The sequence below is a fragment of the Mycteria americana genome, chromosome 20 (genome assembly GCF_035582795.1).
Source record: "Mycteria americana isolate JAX WOST 10 ecotype Jacksonville Zoo and Gardens chromosome 20, USCA_MyAme_1.0, whole genome shotgun sequence".
In the NCBI taxonomy this organism is placed as follows: Eukaryota; Metazoa; Chordata; class Aves; order Ciconiiformes; family Ciconiidae; genus Mycteria; species Mycteria americana.
The window spans coordinates 3960836-3978567 of NC_134384.1; the positions used below are offsets into that span (position 1 = coordinate 3960836).

At 44.1% G+C, this 17732-nt stretch overlaps 1 protein-coding gene across 1 annotated transcript in view; it reads left to right on the plus strand.

Annotated features, from left to right (window-relative positions):
- Positions 1–3677: 3677 nt before the first annotated feature.
- USP49 (ubiquitin specific peptidase 49) overlaps positions 3678–17732 on the plus strand; it is a 34797-nt gene continuing 20742 nt past the window's right edge. Inside the window, exon 1 of the mRNA XM_075521548.1 lies at positions 3678–3723. The gene's annotated coding sequence lies outside the window, so the exon portion shown is untranslated. The remainder of the gene's footprint in view (positions 3724–17732) is intronic.

Consider the following 17732-nt stretch of genomic DNA (forward strand, 5'->3'; position numbering starts at 1 on the left):
TTTTTGCATTCCTATTATGGGTATGTTCTTAGCTTGCCTTCATCTTTTATGTCTGATAGGAGTATTAAAATCTCCTACCTCTCAGATGATACTGATGAAGCCTTGTGATAAATAAATAAATAAGCCTGGTAGGAGCCCTCTCATGCATTGAAAGAAAAAATACCAACCGCTTTATCTCATTGTTTGAAAGGTAGGTAATAAATGTCCTATCCCTGCACACCATTTCTCATTTGAGAAATCCTGGTGGCTTCAGCAGATTTAATGGAGTAAGGAAGGATTTGGGGAATAAAAGCCAAAAATATATGATATCACTTGAATATATTTTTTTTTTAGTGGTGATTTATTTTTACAGCAGGAAAACCAGGGAAATTAGATGCCTTTTGAGCTATCTGTCCCCTTGGTTTTACATGTTCAGTATCTGTCTGGCTTGTAGCTGTCATTTTTTCTTCTCCTCCCTGCTCCACACCCCGCTCGGTCTTAGAATAAGCAGAAACACCCTCATTTGGCCACCAACCTTTGGGCTGAGCTTCCTTCGTGGTTCCTGGGAAGGCTGTGTGTAGCAGGGTTCCAGCTCTGCAGCCCGTGTCCTGGATATAAAGGGCAGGTGTAGAGAAGGTCTAAGGATGGTTTTAGGAAGGGAGGTTTGCAAGAAGGACAGTGGGTTCCTCGTGAAGGAGCAGCATGCATCTTGCTCTCAGAAAATGTTGTTGGTTCCTTGCCAATACATGGGTCTTGAAGAGTCTGAAGAGCAAGTAAAACAGAAATAATTTCTTCTAAATAGATTTTTTTTCCTTCTGAAGCAGGGCGGGGGGGGGGGGGGGGAGAAGCTGGTTTGTTACTTGATTTGCTGGCTGCTGGAGAACTAGTTATTTAGATATGACTTCTTTGTGATTATCATTTATACCTGTAAGCCTAATTAACTGTTAGAGTGCCTAGAGCTTTTACTGTGGGCATTTAATAAACTTAATCAGCACTGGGTCCAGAAAGATCTGGTTAATGAGCCATAATAAATGGCATAATATACCATAAGCGTGTTAGAAATTCCAGTATGCTGAATATACTGAACTTTTGCAACTCCTAGCTCAAGTTCATGACGTGCACTGACTTCAGTGGGACTATTACTTTTCAGTGATGAAAATTCAGTGGAATCTGACCTGCTGTCGTTCCACGTAGTTAAGTGTGGCTGGGAAAACTTATGAAAACAAACTGCAGTCTTTGTAGGGATAGTTATTTCTGTCCTGTTTCCCCTTTTAAGTATTAAGGTTAAAAAAAACCCAACCTTTTAATGATGAGATTAGTCATGCTGAATGCTGATGCTTTATTAATTCCCGAAAGATGCGTTCTGTAACCAGAGATGTCAAAACTCTGGTCACATGTCTTAAAAACATAAAATGTGTGCTGGAATCTCTGGGGACTTCTGTGCTCTTATTAATACATTGTACTGTTCCTAGAGTAATAAAATGGGACCCCTTGAGCTACATTCTGCCTTCAATTACACCATTACAGCCATTGACGTCAGTAGGTTTCTACGCGTGTAAGGATGGGTAGGATTTAGCCCTTTATGTCTTTGCAAAATCGTCTGTTGCTGTAACTGCATTGTGTGAACGAGGGGATCAGCTGCCCCACATGAGGGGCTGCTTTTACTCTGAGGCTTTTTACTTTCTTGATGGACAAATGACTGTTTTTCAGTCTTATTAGCTGCAGTAATCCTCCTCAATCTGCCCCCACCCCAGCATCAATACGGCAGGTTAACGTGGCTTTGAGCATGCTAGTCTGCATCTTAACAAGTCTTCAGGGGGCTTTCAGTTGTGTTACATTAATGGATTGAGCCAGTGTAATTGAAAACCACCCTAATTTTGCCTGTCAAAGGCATGGTCTGAAAGGTTGCTTTCCTGTTGCTCCCCAGTGTTTTCTCAGAGAATGCAAGATCGAGAGGGAGAGGCCGCCAAGCTGTAGTCCTGTACCACTATGGATCCTTTTTTCTGCTTCTGCACCTCAAAAATCACTGCCAATGTTGTTGCTTTCTGTGAGTTGAAGCCTGACCTAGAGGAGACTGGGGATCTTGGGGATGTTGGTCTCACCCTTAAGCATCATTATAGCTTTCCCTCTCCTAGCTCTAAGTAGAGACCGGGTGATGTTGCCAGGGTCACCAACGCTTCAGTGGCAGAGAGAGAGTCCAAGTCTCACTGCCACCCTGGGGATACTGTGGGCTTTTGTTCTGTTTTGTGCTGTGGCATTTTTTATGAGGAAGTACTAACATAGCAGCTGCACCCTGCTAAGCTTTACAAAGAGAGTGAGGACATAAGGGCCTCGTTAATCTTCAGTTTTAATTCTTAGCAGACATTACAGACTGAGGGCTCATTCCAGTGGGGAGCTGTTGAAGAGTTGAGAGGTGTGTGACTGTGGATTTCTGTGCAGGTATGGGTTCAAAACAGACCAGGCAGTGGTCAGTGTGGAGAAAAGATGACAAAGCTCACAGGAAGTGGAATTTGTGGGAAGGCTGTCTGGTGAAGGAGCTCACAAAGAGACCACAAGGCTGTGGAGTGTCCTTGTGCTGTGGCAGAAGAAAGCAGGCTCCCGCCTGTCGCAGTAAATTGCAGTGCTTTGCCTCAAAACTTACTGGGACAAGATGGAGGGGGGGAACATTTTGTCCCTGTGCAAAGGAATCGTGTCTGTGACATCACTGACCTGTGCTTCACGCCATCAGTGCTGTGTGGTCCACAACTGCTTGCTTGCAGCTTTACCCCGGCTCAGTGCTGCCCAGAGAGCAGGACTCGACGCTCCCTGGCAGGTCCCCAGCGGTACCTCCTGCAGGCTGCAAAGAAGTGAGTTGTCCCGGTGAGTGCGGGTGACTCCCAAGTGTGGCTGTCCCTTGCTGGCGACAGGCTTCTCCCCCGGCCTCAGTGCTGACATCCCTTTGTCTCTGACAAAACACGTTTCCATGCCCTCACGGCTCCTGCACTGTGGTGATGAGCGTGTGACCTAGGGGCCTTCGAGTGACCTCTGGCAAAGGCCAGTATGGCTCGTGGGCCCTTGTTTGTGTGCCATCAGTGGTGTCTGGTGCCATGGGGTGCCCGCCTCCGTCACCTCAGGCCCCCCCCCCCCCCCCCCCCCCCCGTCACTTTAGGGGCCCTGTGGGATGCCCCCCATCACCTCAGGGGCCCTGTGGGGTATCTCCCACCTCACACAGCCACCTCAGGGGCCCCGCGGGAACACGCCACCTCCCGCGCTGCCCCTTTAAGAGTCTCTTTGTCTCCGAAACATCCTTATTTACCCTCCTGTGACTCAACCAAACTTCAGTCAGGGATTCACAAAGCCCGGTACGTCACCGTCCGGGGCCGGGCCCGGGCAGTCCCCGCCCCTCGGCGCTGCTCTCCCGCTACTCGACCGTAAGCCATTGAAGAGCTCTCCCTAGCGGCTACGCAGAGCTCGTAAGCTCTGCCAGAACTCTGTCTACCACGGCGTAGACTGCGCAAACGACGTCCGTCGGTGCGCCAGCCGCGCCGTTAGCGCCAGGCTCCGCTTTACGGAATTGGCGTAAGCAGCGGCGCTGAATGGGGAGCGGGGCGAGGGGGAAGGCGAGAGCGCTGTGTGGCGTGCTCTCCAGCCAACGGCGGGGCGGGGCGGGGCGCGGCGGGCGGCCAATGGGCGGGGAGAGGGCGTGGCCGGCGGCGGTTGGGGTGTCTCGCGCTGGGTGACAGCTCGCGCGTGCTGATGATGGCGGTAAATAAAGGGGCTGGGGGGGGGGGGGAGGCCGCGACCCCCCCCTTGAGGGTGGGGGGGGGAGAGGGGCGGGGGTCTGAGGGGGGGCACCCCCCTGGGAGGAGGGTGCAGAGGGGTCCTCGGTGCCCCCCCCCCCCCCCGCCCCCGGTGCGGTTGGGGGGCACGGGGGGAGCCTGAGGCGGACCCCAACCACCCCCGCCCCGGCGGCCGCCGCCTTTGTCTGCGGGCGGGAGCCCCGCGCCGGCCGTGGCGGCTCCGCAACTTTCCCTTTGTTGAGGCGAGGGGGCCGCGGAACCCCCCACACCCCCACCCGGGACCGGGGCCCTCACTGGGAGCTCCACCACCCCCCGCCGGGCGGGGGGGGAACGGCGCCGGGGGCCGCGTCCCGCCGCGGGTGGGTGCGGGGGGGGGGGGTGCCGGGGGTCGTGGCCTTGCTGCTGGCGGGGAGGGGGAGCGCGGCTTTAAAAAACTCCCCCGTAACCCCCCATGCTGTGTTTGGGGGGGGGGAGAGGGCACGGAAATGGGCAAAATCGGTCATGATTCAGATTTTTTAGGGAAATTAAAAAAAAAACCCAAAACACTAAAAAAGCCGGTGGGTTTTGTGTGTTCCCCGCCCGCCGCAAAGGTAAACTGCAGAAGTTAATAACGGCGGAGGGGGGGGCATCGTGGGTTTAGGTCTGTGGATGGCCAGCGTCCGCCTCAGGGAGCAAAGCACGCTTTAAAATCACGCTTTAAACCTCGTTCGAAGCAAAGGGGGGCTCGCAGCAATTTATATCCCCTCCTGCGAATGCTCAAATAACCGAAGAAAATAACTGCTTACGCGTACGAGCCTCTACAAACAGGAGTCAATTTTAGCAAAGCTGCTCGTTTTAGGCAACGCGCCCGCTTAATCGTGTTACGTGCGATTGTACGTAGGAAAAAGCGGCACGATCTGTGTGTCAAAACAGCTCCTGATCTCCAGGTACAGTCAGCGGGGGAATATTGACAGACGCGATGAAAGCACCCAGTGGTTTTGAAATATATAAGGGGGGGGGGAAGGAAGCATCTTTACTTTTCAGAGCTGCACTTGTACTTTTAATCAGGGAAAGATGCTGCGGGCTCTTGAAGTCGCTGAGCTCGTCCCGTGTGAAATGTCGCAAAATTTGGTCCTTTTATATACTGCTGCTTCAGAGAAGATGCTCGCTGGAACCTGAGGAGCGTGCGGTGAAAGATGTGATAGGCGCTTCTGATTCCTCAGCCCCGGCAAAACTCTAATTGACTTCGGCGGGAGCTTCTCCTGAAGTAGCATCAATCGTTGTCGTGCAAAGGCAAGGCAAAAAATAGGGACTAGATTAAAAGGGATGATAGGGAGGTGGGACTGGAAGCAAAAGTAAGGTGTCGGGGAGGAGGAGGAAGGGGGCTGTTGGTGGAGGAGAGATCTGAGCTGTTGCTCGAGGAAAGGAAAGGCACGGCTGGGACGTGAGAATGAGGACAGGAGAAGGAGCTGCAGGAGCAGGGAGGGTGAGAGCGGGTAAATCAGTGGAATTGCGAATATAAAAGCTCTGTGAGTGTGTGAATGCTGTGGATTAAACTTGCCCTGGGATTAAACGAGTGTCAGTCGAACAGAAGTGTCTGGAGTTGCACCCTGTCTACAGCCGGCAGTAAATGTGGTGCTGGGGTTTGCGCTGCGTTTCTGCTGCTCTGCCCTGGGCAGCTACGCTTGGGGGTTGCTGTTGTTTAACGATTGTCAGATACGTTTGTAGGATGTTAAAAAAAAAAAAAAAAAAAAAAGGAGAGGGCAACAAAAGCATTTGGTGTTGTTTTTAATTGCTTTGAAAATATTCTAGGTGCAAATATTTGAAAATTACGTGCCAAACATGAGCAGCATTTGATGTCTCTGAGCTAGGCGTGCTTTCAAACGCGAGGCTGCGAACGGTAAACGCTTGTTTATTTTTCCCCTAATAATTCTTCCTATTAATATGAGCTGACTTCAAGTGAAAAGGGCGTTTTGAAGTTGGCAGCTTTTCAGGTCTGGAATAGTTCTTGGTCTTGTGCAAGTTCTGTTTGTTACAAGGAATTTGGCTTATTCAGGAGCAGGGCTTAACAATAGTCACATATGCAACGGTTTATAGAGTGTTACAGCTAGTAAGTCAAAATTGGGGATTTATTTAGCTGTTGTGTGTCCAAAGATCGTTAGTAAAGAATCTGTCGCCGCAGTTCCTGCGGAGATTCAGATTGCATGTGGTACAAAGCCCTGTGGTTGACAAGACCCGCTGGAGGCCTGTAAGAATGGAGAAATTGTGAATAAGCCTCGTGTGCTGTGGCTTGCAAAACGAAACAGCTCTTGGTCTGATTCGTATTTGGATTGGTAACCTCAAAGGGAACAGCAAAGGATCTATCTTTCGTGTTAATCATGGGAACACTGCTGACGATAAAAGGAAAGGGCGCATTTAGCTTGGTGTATCGCCTCTCTGCTGCTGGGTGTGAAAGCCTTGAGTGCAGTTTCTTGCTGCAGTGGATTTCTTGCGACTACTCAATCCTTCTCGCTTGCTGTTTGCTTGTTTGCAGCTCTCTGTCCACATCAGACATTGCAGGTTGTTTTCTTCAGCACTAAAACGCACTTACTTGTTAATTGGGTTTTCTTAAAAGTAGTTACTGTTTTGTCTCAGCACCTAAGAACGAGTGACAAGAAGCACTTTCTCTAGTGGCAGAGGTGGTATAAATTACTGAATATGTCTTAAGATCCTATTTTTATTGGCCTTTTTTTTTCTGTTGTTAGGTATTTTTGTACTGAAATTTCTTAGGACTTCTGCTGGGACTCCTAAAGTGAAATTTAGTGTTTTCTCAGCCCTTAGAAGATGTTAGTGGATAGATTTAGAATAGCTAACAAATGGAAATACTACAAAATTCAGCTTCTGTCTTATAAGGTACATGTGAATTCTTTCACGTGCATTTTTCGCTTTGGGGAAGTGTGAAAGGGTTTCTGAAGTTGACTTCAGCTCTGAGTCAAAACAAAACTAAGGTTTTTGCTTTAAAATCGTTTGTTAGAAATTAATAGAGCGATACTAAGATAAGTTGTTTGAAAACTTTGCCTGTAACTCGGCGCAGCAATTCAGAGTGAATGGGGGAAAAGGAAGATGGGGCAGCTCTAGCGACAGCTCTCTCTGAGCTGCGTGGTGGGACGTGCTCCCAAAGACCCCCCCGATCCTTTATTTTCTGCGCAGGAATCTTCTCCAGCAGATGAGAGACACTGGAAGTTTCTCACTTTGTTTAACAACCTTTGTGGTTTTCGTCTTGAATATTTCATCAAGGGTTGGTTTTGGGTTTTGTTTTTTTTTTTTTTTTTTTTCCCTTTGGGGAATGAAACCTTGGGAGATGTTCTTGTCTCAGCAGCCTATTGTTAATTGCTCAGTGTATAAACACTTCACCTTTCCTAAACACTTAACCACAATGAACAGGCTGTTGAGTTGATGCGGGTATGTTGTATAGAAAAAAGCCCCCCCCCCCCCCCTTCAACGTCAGTGAATGGAAGACCATCCTCGTTAGCATGAAACCCTTAACGAATCATCGCTTTGGTGTGTACTAAGCAAATTCAACAAACTGTTTAACAGAAACCACTACCATTTTAAAATCCGATTTATAGATCAGAACGTCTCGGTTGTTTGTTCATATCTCCACGTATGCCGACGCTAACACTCTTCACTTTTGTTTTTATTAGACTTTAGATCAAAGATGGCTCATGCGAGGCTGTTAAGTCGTACGTGGCTTGCGAGCCATTGAATTACAGCCCCAGCATGCAGGCTTCATCACGTAACTGGCAGCAGAGCTACGGAGCAGCTATAACACGCCACTGAAACAAAAAAGATTAAAGTGGGAGTGAGGGGAGAGAAGGTAAAAATGGAGGTGGCGATTCTGTCCTTTGCCAGTGTTGTAGGGAAATAATTTCTAAGTGGTCTAAAGCTAGTTATCTGTATATTTGCAGTAATTCATATCATAGCATATTGAGGAAAATGCAAATTAAAATGTGCACTCTATTACACTGCATTCTGCTGGTTTCGAAGGGGAAAAAAACCCTTTTGGCTACAGTGTTAGGAAGTGAGTTAGTGTCTTTAGTGGACATAGGTAGAAAAAAATAGACTTGTCTGCTTTGTGCTGAGTGTTGTTAATTAGCTTTTTGCTTACAAGATGGTAACGAGTGCACATTAACTATTACACCTCCAATACATTACAAAGATCAGTATGAAATCTCTCAGAAAATGGCAAACTTGTTGGGTGGGGCATACCTTGAGATTTTTTTAAAGAAGGCCCAGTAGAGAAGTTCCTTAAATTAGGTAATTATAATGTAATTCACTGAGAAGTCTGTCCTCTTAAGAACTTCCCAGAGAAAGTAGAAGAAAAATACAGGCAGCTCTGAAAAACAGAAGCTTTTCTCCTTGTTCCTCCCCACGGCGCGCACGCTTGCTTTCTTGTCTCGCTGTCTTGGCTGTGTAATTCAGCCGCATTTTCAAATGAAGACAGAAAACTGGAATACGCGGATCTGACAGCTCGAAGTTAGTATGAGTGCATTTGAAATGTATCTTGTGTAACATGTCAGTCATGACGAATGTACTCTTTTAAAAAAAAATCCTGACTAAGGAGATGCTTTTTCAATGTTTTGTAACTTTGCTAACTGAAATGCAAAAGGGTGCTTTAGCCAAAGCAAAAAACCACATACTCAGACAGGAATCCTTACAGAAGGTTGGCATTACTAAATAACATGCTCCATCTTGGTCTTTAAAAGAAAATAATAGTTTGGTCTATTATAATATACCTCTGTGTATAGTATATATCACGAAAACTTTTACACTCAACCTCTAACCCAGCATACTGAAAAAGAAACTTTTTTTTTTCCCCCCTCTGGGTGAAGCCAGTGGCGGTTTTGAAAGAACCAATTTAATGGAGAAAAGCTTTAGTGCATTTATGTGCTTTTCAGGCTTTTCAGTCAAACCATGGAAGATCAAGTCAAGAGTTATGGGCCACAGCTGTGTTCCTCCATTGAGACCTTCTATAGGACATCAGCTGAGCTGATTAAGAAATGGTGACCACAGCTCCATTCCCTTATTCACTCTGAAAGGCAAATCCGTCCACTTGATTGAGAAGCATTGCCTTGCAACCATATTTTCCCATTCACTTTCAGTGGGCGGCTTAGATTTGATTAAGAAATACTGTCCTATAATTGCATTCTGTCCCTCTCTCTCATGCTATGAAAAGCCCCTGAAGACAATTCAAGGTTTTGAACTTTAAAGAAAAACGGTATGGAAGGAGGGTCTTTGCAGCCTGGCTAGGTGGGCATGCGGATGAAGTGATAAGTAGCTTTTAGCCAGAAATACTAAAAAGAGTATCCTAAGAAGGGCAGTTAGTGCTGGCTTGTGTTTCTGTACTGCTACGGCTTTGTTCCCCACTTTCCTGGAAGGGATCAGTGTCTCTAAGCCTGACTCTGTTCCAATAAGTTCGTGACAAATGAGCTTTCCTTTTATTCAAACAGCAAAACTGTATTTTATATTAAATCCTTTCTTTCTTTTGGTGCGATGGGACCCGGTTCGTCTCTTGCTTGGTGCTGAAGCTAACTTTACCCACTAATTTTAGATAGTTTAGAATTTCACATTATGTTGTATATTAAATGCGTTCCAGCTGAATAACAAGTGCCTTGTGTATAAAGAAAATGATAGAGATTTGTGGCTGACGTCTAGCTTGAACATTATCTGCATAAATATTGAACTGTAGTCTATCAGAACAAATAATTTTTTCATACACTAAACTTCAGCAAATACAGTTCGGCATGAATGCCTCCCCTCCTGCCCCTGCAGATTTCTGTAACACGGTCAAATGAGGAGCTAATGTCTTTTTTGACTAGTTGGGGTTTGCATTTACGTTCACTGTGGGGTTTTTATACTTGCCAGTAGTTGGTGAGTTTTCTGGGTGGAGGGAGAGATCTAAGGATTGATTTAAACAGACTATATGTCTATATATTTGTGTGCCTGCATGTATCTATAGATGTGTTGCTAGGACTGGACAACACGATCTGCTCTTGGATGCTTAGGGGTTTTCCAATCATGAACAAACAGTGAAAAGTGATATGTTCTAATTCGGAGATTGCAGCTGGCTTAGTATGAGCCAGAGGGATACTTAATGATGAATTAACCGAAACTTGGATCGTGTGTTACTTAAAAAGAAAACCCGGTCGTCTGGTGGGGATGTAGATCAGTGGCTGGCTGCTTGGGCTGGGAGCCCAAGGAGATCTGCTGCCCGTAGCTGCCAGGGTGCGACTAAACCATATAATTTCGGCATCGCGATGCCTCCAGCTCTTCCATTCAGTGATCTTCGTTAGTAGTTACAGGGTGGTTTTATTTTTGCTTCTTAGGGGAAACTTCTTCTCTCCTCACTGTCCCATCCGTGCCTCCTCTTATGGAAACGTAGAAGGCAAAAGCAATGAATTCAGGCAGCTCGTTGAAGCAAGCTGGCTCCCTTCTAATTCAATGGAGAGTGATGGCTAAGTATCTCCATCCTCTGACAAGATACAAAAGTTTGGGGAAAGACTGCTCCTCGCTTTCCTCACTAATGCTGCCGAAGGGAATGTCAGGAGCAGGAGGATGTTGAAAGGGTGACTCTCTAGATACCTGCTTAGTGGCTGCTTCTACGTTACTTTGTTGGCATGTAGTGAAACTGTTTGCTGATGGCATGGAAAATTTTGGTGTCGTATTTGGAATATTTCATATTTCATGTAAAAACAAGCCACGCTTGAACGTATGCTTGATGTCCTCAGTCGAGAGGAGTCATTAGCTGGCTGCTGTATGGGAGAGCTTCACTGCCCCGTCTCCGTAGAATTGGTCGTGTCTTCTGCAGCTGGAGAAACGTAACAGGAACGGAAGGGCCACGCTGGGTACAAAGCAGCAGGTTGATCTGGATAGCTGTTTCTCTCCAAGGAGAACAAAGGGGTTTTTACGTGCTTAAAAACCACACAAACATGAAAAACATGTTTTAATTTTAAGGACAAGTATTCTAGACTTAGAATAGCATTAATTATTCTGAAAACATCCCTGTAAAACTCTGCCGTTCTATTTTTTTCTTTTTTTAAAGTTAAATCAGCTAACTGTTTATTCACTGGAGTTGTGAGAAAGAGCCCTTAGCTTGGATTTAATGATGTTTAATCATTCTTTCAAAAATACAAAGGAGGTACTAAAAGCTGTTCAGCTAAGCTTTAAAGAACTAATAGCTATAACTCAGATTCAAAAGTGATTTAGTTCCAGAGGTAAGTCTATAATCCTACCAGTCATGAGTTAATCTGTCATCAGACTAAGACTAGAAGCAAATCTATTTAACTAAGAATAGTTAATTCACCTGAATGAGAGCAAGGATGAAGATCGTTCTCACAAGAGCCAGTTTATTTTGAGAAAATGTAATATTCATTTGAAATTGCGAGTGTGAAATGTGAAAATAGCGAAGTGTTTTTCAAAGGTAGGCTGAAAAATTCTGCTTTGAAATTTGTACTGCTCTTTTTCTGAACTTTCCAGGATGGCTCGGTAGCATGGCTGCCTGACCTGCTGGTTTGGACACTGTGGAAATGAGTGAGTCGGTGAATAAGGAAGATAATGTCCTGTTTATTATAAAATTGGAAGGTTTTAGGAACAGTTTTTTGAGGCACCGGATCGTGGTGTCAAAATCAAATTCTCCCCTCCCTCTTTCCTTTCCTTGTCCTGTTGTCGTTTCATCTCAAGACAAATTGCTGTGATGAACTCTAACCTCTTAGTAGGATAGTTTATTAAAATAACAGATGCTATAGAGTCGGGCCTCAGTTGATCTTCAATTCTTAAAGAAGATTAACAACCTGATATTTTGCAAATTGGATTCCTGTTTCCTACCTCGTTCTGTTACGTCGACGTGTTGTGGTGAGGACAAAGGCACTACTCAGATGTTGCCTGTAATTTATAGAAAAGGATTGCAGCCAGAACAGGATTCATAATATGCAAATTAGCAATAATTCCATCAGGAAGGGGGGGAAAAAAAGTGCATTTGAGCAAGTGAAATTGTTCCTTATGTACCAGAAAATAGAGGCTCACACCTTATGTGTCAGCCGGCAGGCTGGACGTAGGGCAGGTCGAGACTGCAAATACACTTAGTTTTATTAATGTCACTTTAGGTCTCCTTTTGCACACCTAGGAAGAGGAGGGTGTGCTGTATAGATTTCTTTTTTTTCCCCAAGCGCAAAACAGGCACGTCCGTTGAGCAGAGCAAGAGGACGTGTCAATCTCTCTAATTCTTTGTTGACAAGAAAACGGAGAAGACCTTGGTCGAGCCCAGCGGTCCAAGTGAAGGCTGGGCCAGATCTTTTGCTGCTTCTAGAGCTGAGGATGCGGCAGCACCCTCCCATACAGGGCTGCGGGCATGCGTATGGATGCGATACGAATACACGCTGTTGAGCGTCTTGGGCTGTTTTGTCTAACCAACAAAAACGGGTTTTTGTTGGTTAGACAAATAAAAAAACCAGAAGTCCTTGCTGCATTTGGATAAATTGGTCACTATGATTACTCCATTTACCAGTTAACAGCATGTATTAAAGCCCGTAGAAAATTTTCTATGCTGTTCTGTTTCACTTGCTTGGGGTTTTAAAAGACCTAATAGTAGTTGATTGGCAAGTGAAGGAGAAGAAAATGATGGAGAGGTGTGTCGAAACCCTTCGTTATTTTCATCTCGTCGTAATCTCTGTTCCTCAAACATATCGAAGGCACTTTTCCTGCTTAAAGCATAGCAAAATGTGACTGTGGAATACTGTACTTATATTTAATACTATTTGCCTATTCATTATGGCTGTGAAGATAATAAGCCACAGCCTGCTGGGGTTGTCTTGTTCTTTATTGCTTCAGTAGATGGCACTGACATGTTCATTTGACTGATTGCTTTATGTGTTGTATCAGCTGTGATGTTGTTTTAGATTAGTTAATAGTCTGTCTAAGATTTTGCCAAGATGAATATGAATTAAAATGGGGGAGGAAGAACAGCAGAGGACTACCCATAACTTACCAAGTATTCACTCTCTGCTATAATCCGTCTTTGTGTCTATCACAAAGAGATTCTCGAAGAGGCTGTTAGTCTGCTGCTGAATACCAGGGCTGTTAAATTGATCTCTGCTGCAGCCGTCAGCTCTGTGTGCGTGAGCAGCACCGAGAGGATTCTTGGATGTGCTGGAGCTGGAAAACTTCACCTCGTACCTGTGCAATGCCGGGCTTTGGGTTTGGTTTGTTTTATTAAAATTGCCTGTCTTTTGCTGCAAAAGTAAATCGGTTTTTGCAAATGATGGGGGAACGGAGCAAGGTACTATAGGTCAAAATGTAACCGGTTCTGACCTTGCTAATGAAGCTCTTTGCCAGTACTGGGAAGTTATGTTTAATTTTGTTGATGTTATTGTGAAGGCGGGTGGAAATTGAGTAGAATTTTCCCTATTAAAGGTTGAGTGCGTGGTTTTTAATATTTTTGATATATAATGTCTGAACTGTTGCTGTGAACCTCAACTCTGAAGGTATTGTTTATGTGGTAATTGGTGATAAATGTGATATACACTGAATGTGAAAAATAATGGTTAAAGAGCATGGTCAAAAGAAATAACGCTTTCTGCAGTCTGAAAAATGTAGCTTTTTGGCTGCATTGTAGTAGGCCATGATTAAAAGGAATCATAAGGTAGGGGAAGTGGGGACATGAGAGATTGGCTGTTTATCTCCTCTATTCCTGCTTTGTTAGGCCACGTTGAAATATAGCATGGCTTGTTTTGTTTAACTTGTACCTTGATAATTATTCTTAAACTGCCTTGTTCACTTGCGCACAGGTCCTGACCCGTGAATACGTAAGCACGTACTCTATCCGTTTGAGCAGTCTCACTAAACTTGAATACTTGCCGAATTGGGCAGTGGTAAGTGTGAAAGGAAACAAAAAGACATCAGTGTTGGTATGAATCCCGACAGTCTGGGGATGGTGGGGTGTAAAAAACCGAATTTCCAGATAGTGGAAATTGATGTAGCTGTGTTGACTCGGTGTCAGTGTCACTGATTTTGGATCCGTTAAAGCTCTGTCACTGTCTGCTCTGGCAGAGAGGTTCTTTGGGAGCGATGTTCGGGGGCAAACATGTCGAAAACTTTAAAACGCTATGGCATGTCACTCGCTGGTGTTGTCACAACTGCGGAAATAGAATTCGCTGGGAATTCATGGATTCTATAAAGCTGGTTGCTTGACTCATAAAGTGAAATTATGACTTTATATTGGGCAGTTAGCATCTACTTTCAGACTGTTCTAATGCAAAACATTTTTTCATGTTTGGTTCTGATAATTCAAATTGTATGGATTTGCTGTAATTGCTTCAGGCTTCTACAGCTGTAAGTACCAGGGGAATTACTGCATTGACTCGTTCCCTTTTGGACTGGTTCACTAGGACTAGAGGAAATACTGTGAATTGTTTTAATGTAAAGTGAGTGCCTCTCTTATTCAGTGTATCCCTATCGTGTTTCCCAGCTTATTAACACTTCAAAAAGCCAAACCAAAAATAAAATCTCAGAAGCCTATGAAAAGAAAGGGGGGGGGGGGGGGGGATTTTATGTGTTGCAATAAATGAAGAAACATTAACTTCCAGAAAGCCATGAGCTAAGAGGTATATAGCATTTTAATAATGCTTTTTAACATCCAGAGCCATTATATAGTAACTTCCCACATTTTCAGGGAACTGTAGGACATGTATCTTGTTTGTTTGTTTGTTTTACGGTGACCCTAAAGAATAAATAGTATTGGTTGTATTACACATGGAAAAGCTGTTCCTAAAGCTAAGTTCAAAAGGTGAAAATTGAAAATACAGGTAGCTGGGGGCATTACCTGAGGTTTTAGTCACTTATTTTTATTCATCTCTTGCCCTACACAGGAAACAGTGTGAGTTTGGTTTGATAAGAATATTCATATTTCATCTTTAAAATAGTTTAAATTTTTAAAACTTTCAAGTTTAAACTTGTACGGCTGGGGAATTTGAATGGCAGTGTAAATAACAGAATAGCTAGTTTCTAAGGAGGGCTGTATTAAAATGCTTTGTGCACTGAAGAAATTCACCTTCTCTTTGCCTTTCCGTGATTATTTTCAAGCTATAAACTGCCGGATCCGTTCCTAGTGAATGCCGAACTGTCTCTAGTTTCAGAGGATCTTCATGGGGAAGGAATGTGGATAGAAGACACATGCACATTTGCAACTATTTGTTGGCCTGTATAAAGTATGAATTATGGCTCTTTGAGGATGCAGGCAGTATGAAGTTTTTTGTTTTAGTCATAAATTTATTCTAACCAAAGAAAAGGATTTCGATGTTTTTTCTAACTTTGATTTCTTAGAGTTTGCCAACGATCCTGTCTGGTAAAGAGAGCGTGTATCTGCAGAAAGGTTGTTTTGGGTAGTATAGCTAAACCGGTTCACCAAGCACAATAATTATAACAGCAAAAAAGGCAGGATAAGTTATTTTATCTGTTCCAGGCATTGACTAGCCTGGAATGGGGACTGGGGAACATTTTACTTTCTTCTCGGTCTTGATCAGTATAGACGGGTTAACAGCACATTTCATTTTACGTGAGGCCTTAGATTTAAGTACGCCAGTCATATTTAAAACAGTCTCGGAGACATTAAAACTTTTTTCTCAAGTACTCAAAATTCCAGAGTTTTAGGAAAGAGAGAAGTTTTTTCATCCTTGCTTCTTCCCTGAGGCTCCATTCCCGGCTTTAGCAATTTGTCTGATAGACGTGGTGGTTGGATCGTTAACAGTTAGTACCTATAGCTGGTTTTTATCTCTCTCTCTTTCTATCTGCTACTCGTAGCTGCCTGGTGTTTGGCAGGTTTTATGTCCGGTGCATTGTGGTAGTGGGATCCTAACGTCTCTGATTTGGAAACTTTGGGACATTTACATCTGTCAGCTGATGCAAAACGTGAAGCAAATGCTTATCTTCTCTCAGTTATCCCCCTAAATCTATGTGAACTTCATAGGCAGGATGACTAGTTTTTGCGGGTGGGTTGGTGTTAGGGACGACCTGGAGCCCCCTGAAGCTTTGTTTTTCTTGCTGTGGAGTGTGAAATGCTTGAAGCTAATTGTACTCAATACATCGTAGTGTCTGGGCTCTTCATTGTGCTCTGAAATCAGATATGGACCAATATCCGCCAACTTTAGCTTCCCAAGATGATTCAGAGAATGAAGTCCTGCAGAATTCGTGTTTACTCCCACTGAAGATGCCAGTGCAGGAAATGGGATTTTCTCAATTCTCATGCTTTTGAGTGCTTTGGAGTTCTTGCATTGGGGTTTTTTGGTTTTTTTTTTTTTTTTTTTTTTTTTTGCAATGACTGAATATTTCTTTGAAAACTGATTCCCAAGATTCCGGATTTGAGCCTAGAGCAAATTTTTACAGCACAGTGTGAGCTCCCAGAAACAGTTTAACATTGACATAGTTATAATTAACTTAAAGGAGTTAATAAAACAGAACTCGCTGTGGAAGTTGGCAGGAAAGTCACATTTTCGTCAAGCTCCCTTGTGATTATAGCTTCAGAGTTGAACAGCGTGGTGGGGTGTGTGGGGTCCTCCAGCGCCTGTACGACTGAAACCAGCTGAAGTCCTTTGAGCTTGTCATGACTCCTGTAGGACACCGGCCACCTTCCAGGCACGCACGGGTGGGATGTTTCAGAATTTGGTAAGCTTTGGGTTCAGGTGGAGGATTTCTGTGTTTCAGGGCTCCGGCTGGGTGAGGAGGTTGATGCTCGAGGAGTGGGCTGGCCAGGAGGGAGGTGGGATCAGTGACCACTTTTGCTGTCACAGCTCAAGTCTCCTGTCTATTTGTCTGTCTTTTAAATTGTGGTTTATTCATGTATTCACAGTAGCTATTTAATTCATTGCTGTGCTTGTCTTTTCAATGAAACGCTGAATCCTGAATCATCTGTAACTCTTCCTCGTGTGTTTTCCTTTTTTTTTTTTTTTTCTGTCAGCTGTGTTAATTTGCCTGTAACTAACTTAATAGTATGTCATCCTGGATAGAGAGAATCCAGCAATTGTAGGATATAAAGCTGACAGTTTTCAAGAAAATATGCTTTCAGAATAATTGAAAAAATCTCTAGGGCTATTGTTACTCTTTGGAGATGCAATTTGAAAGTCTAAAACCAGCAGGGTTCAAACTAGAGGAGTAAAGGGAGAAACCCATTCCCGCCCGGGCAAGCCGATGGCTCTTTGGAGAAAGAGAAGCAAAAAGAGCTTCTTGCACATCTGCCTGGGTTTTTTCCTTGCTCTGGTTACTGAGTGAGTAGTTCTGGACCATGCAGTGACTTTGTAAGGACAGAGGATACCTGCTCAGGTGAGGCGGTGGTGACATTCGTGCGTCCGTGCAGCAATTCCTTTTCTCTAATGGAATATCAATTACACGAGTTTTCCTGTTTGAAAAAGTGTCATTGCTAGTGGCTTTGAGAAGCAAATACAGGATTTTGCTGGGAGTATGTACATGGACGGCTCTTGCAAGCACAGGAACATGAATGTCCTGAGCAGGAAATTTTTTTCACCATCTTCCACGCAGCTCAGATTACATGTTTTCATTAGACATCTGGTTGAATAATTGGTTGCTCACAAATGGGCAGGTTAAAATAATTGGAGGAATAAAGTTTCTGAGTAGTTGTATGCAATTTTTAGATATATATTATCTGTAATATCTCCTTATTTGCTTTCTTGAGTATTTACAACAGGCTAGAAATTCTACTCTAGATTTGCACATGAAAAATTGTTTATTGGGGGGAGAGTGGAAAGTGCTTGTTTCTTTGCATCCAAGATTTTTAAACCTATTTGATCAAATGCAGTATATTTGTGTAAGTTACATAGTTTTGATGGAAACCAAGAATATCTACGGATATTTTTTTCCTACAGTGTTTTAAAACAAAATGAGAAGGAAAAAAAAAATAAAAAGGGGCAAACGTGCTTTATTTAATGCGGTACCAATTCCCGATGGACTGGT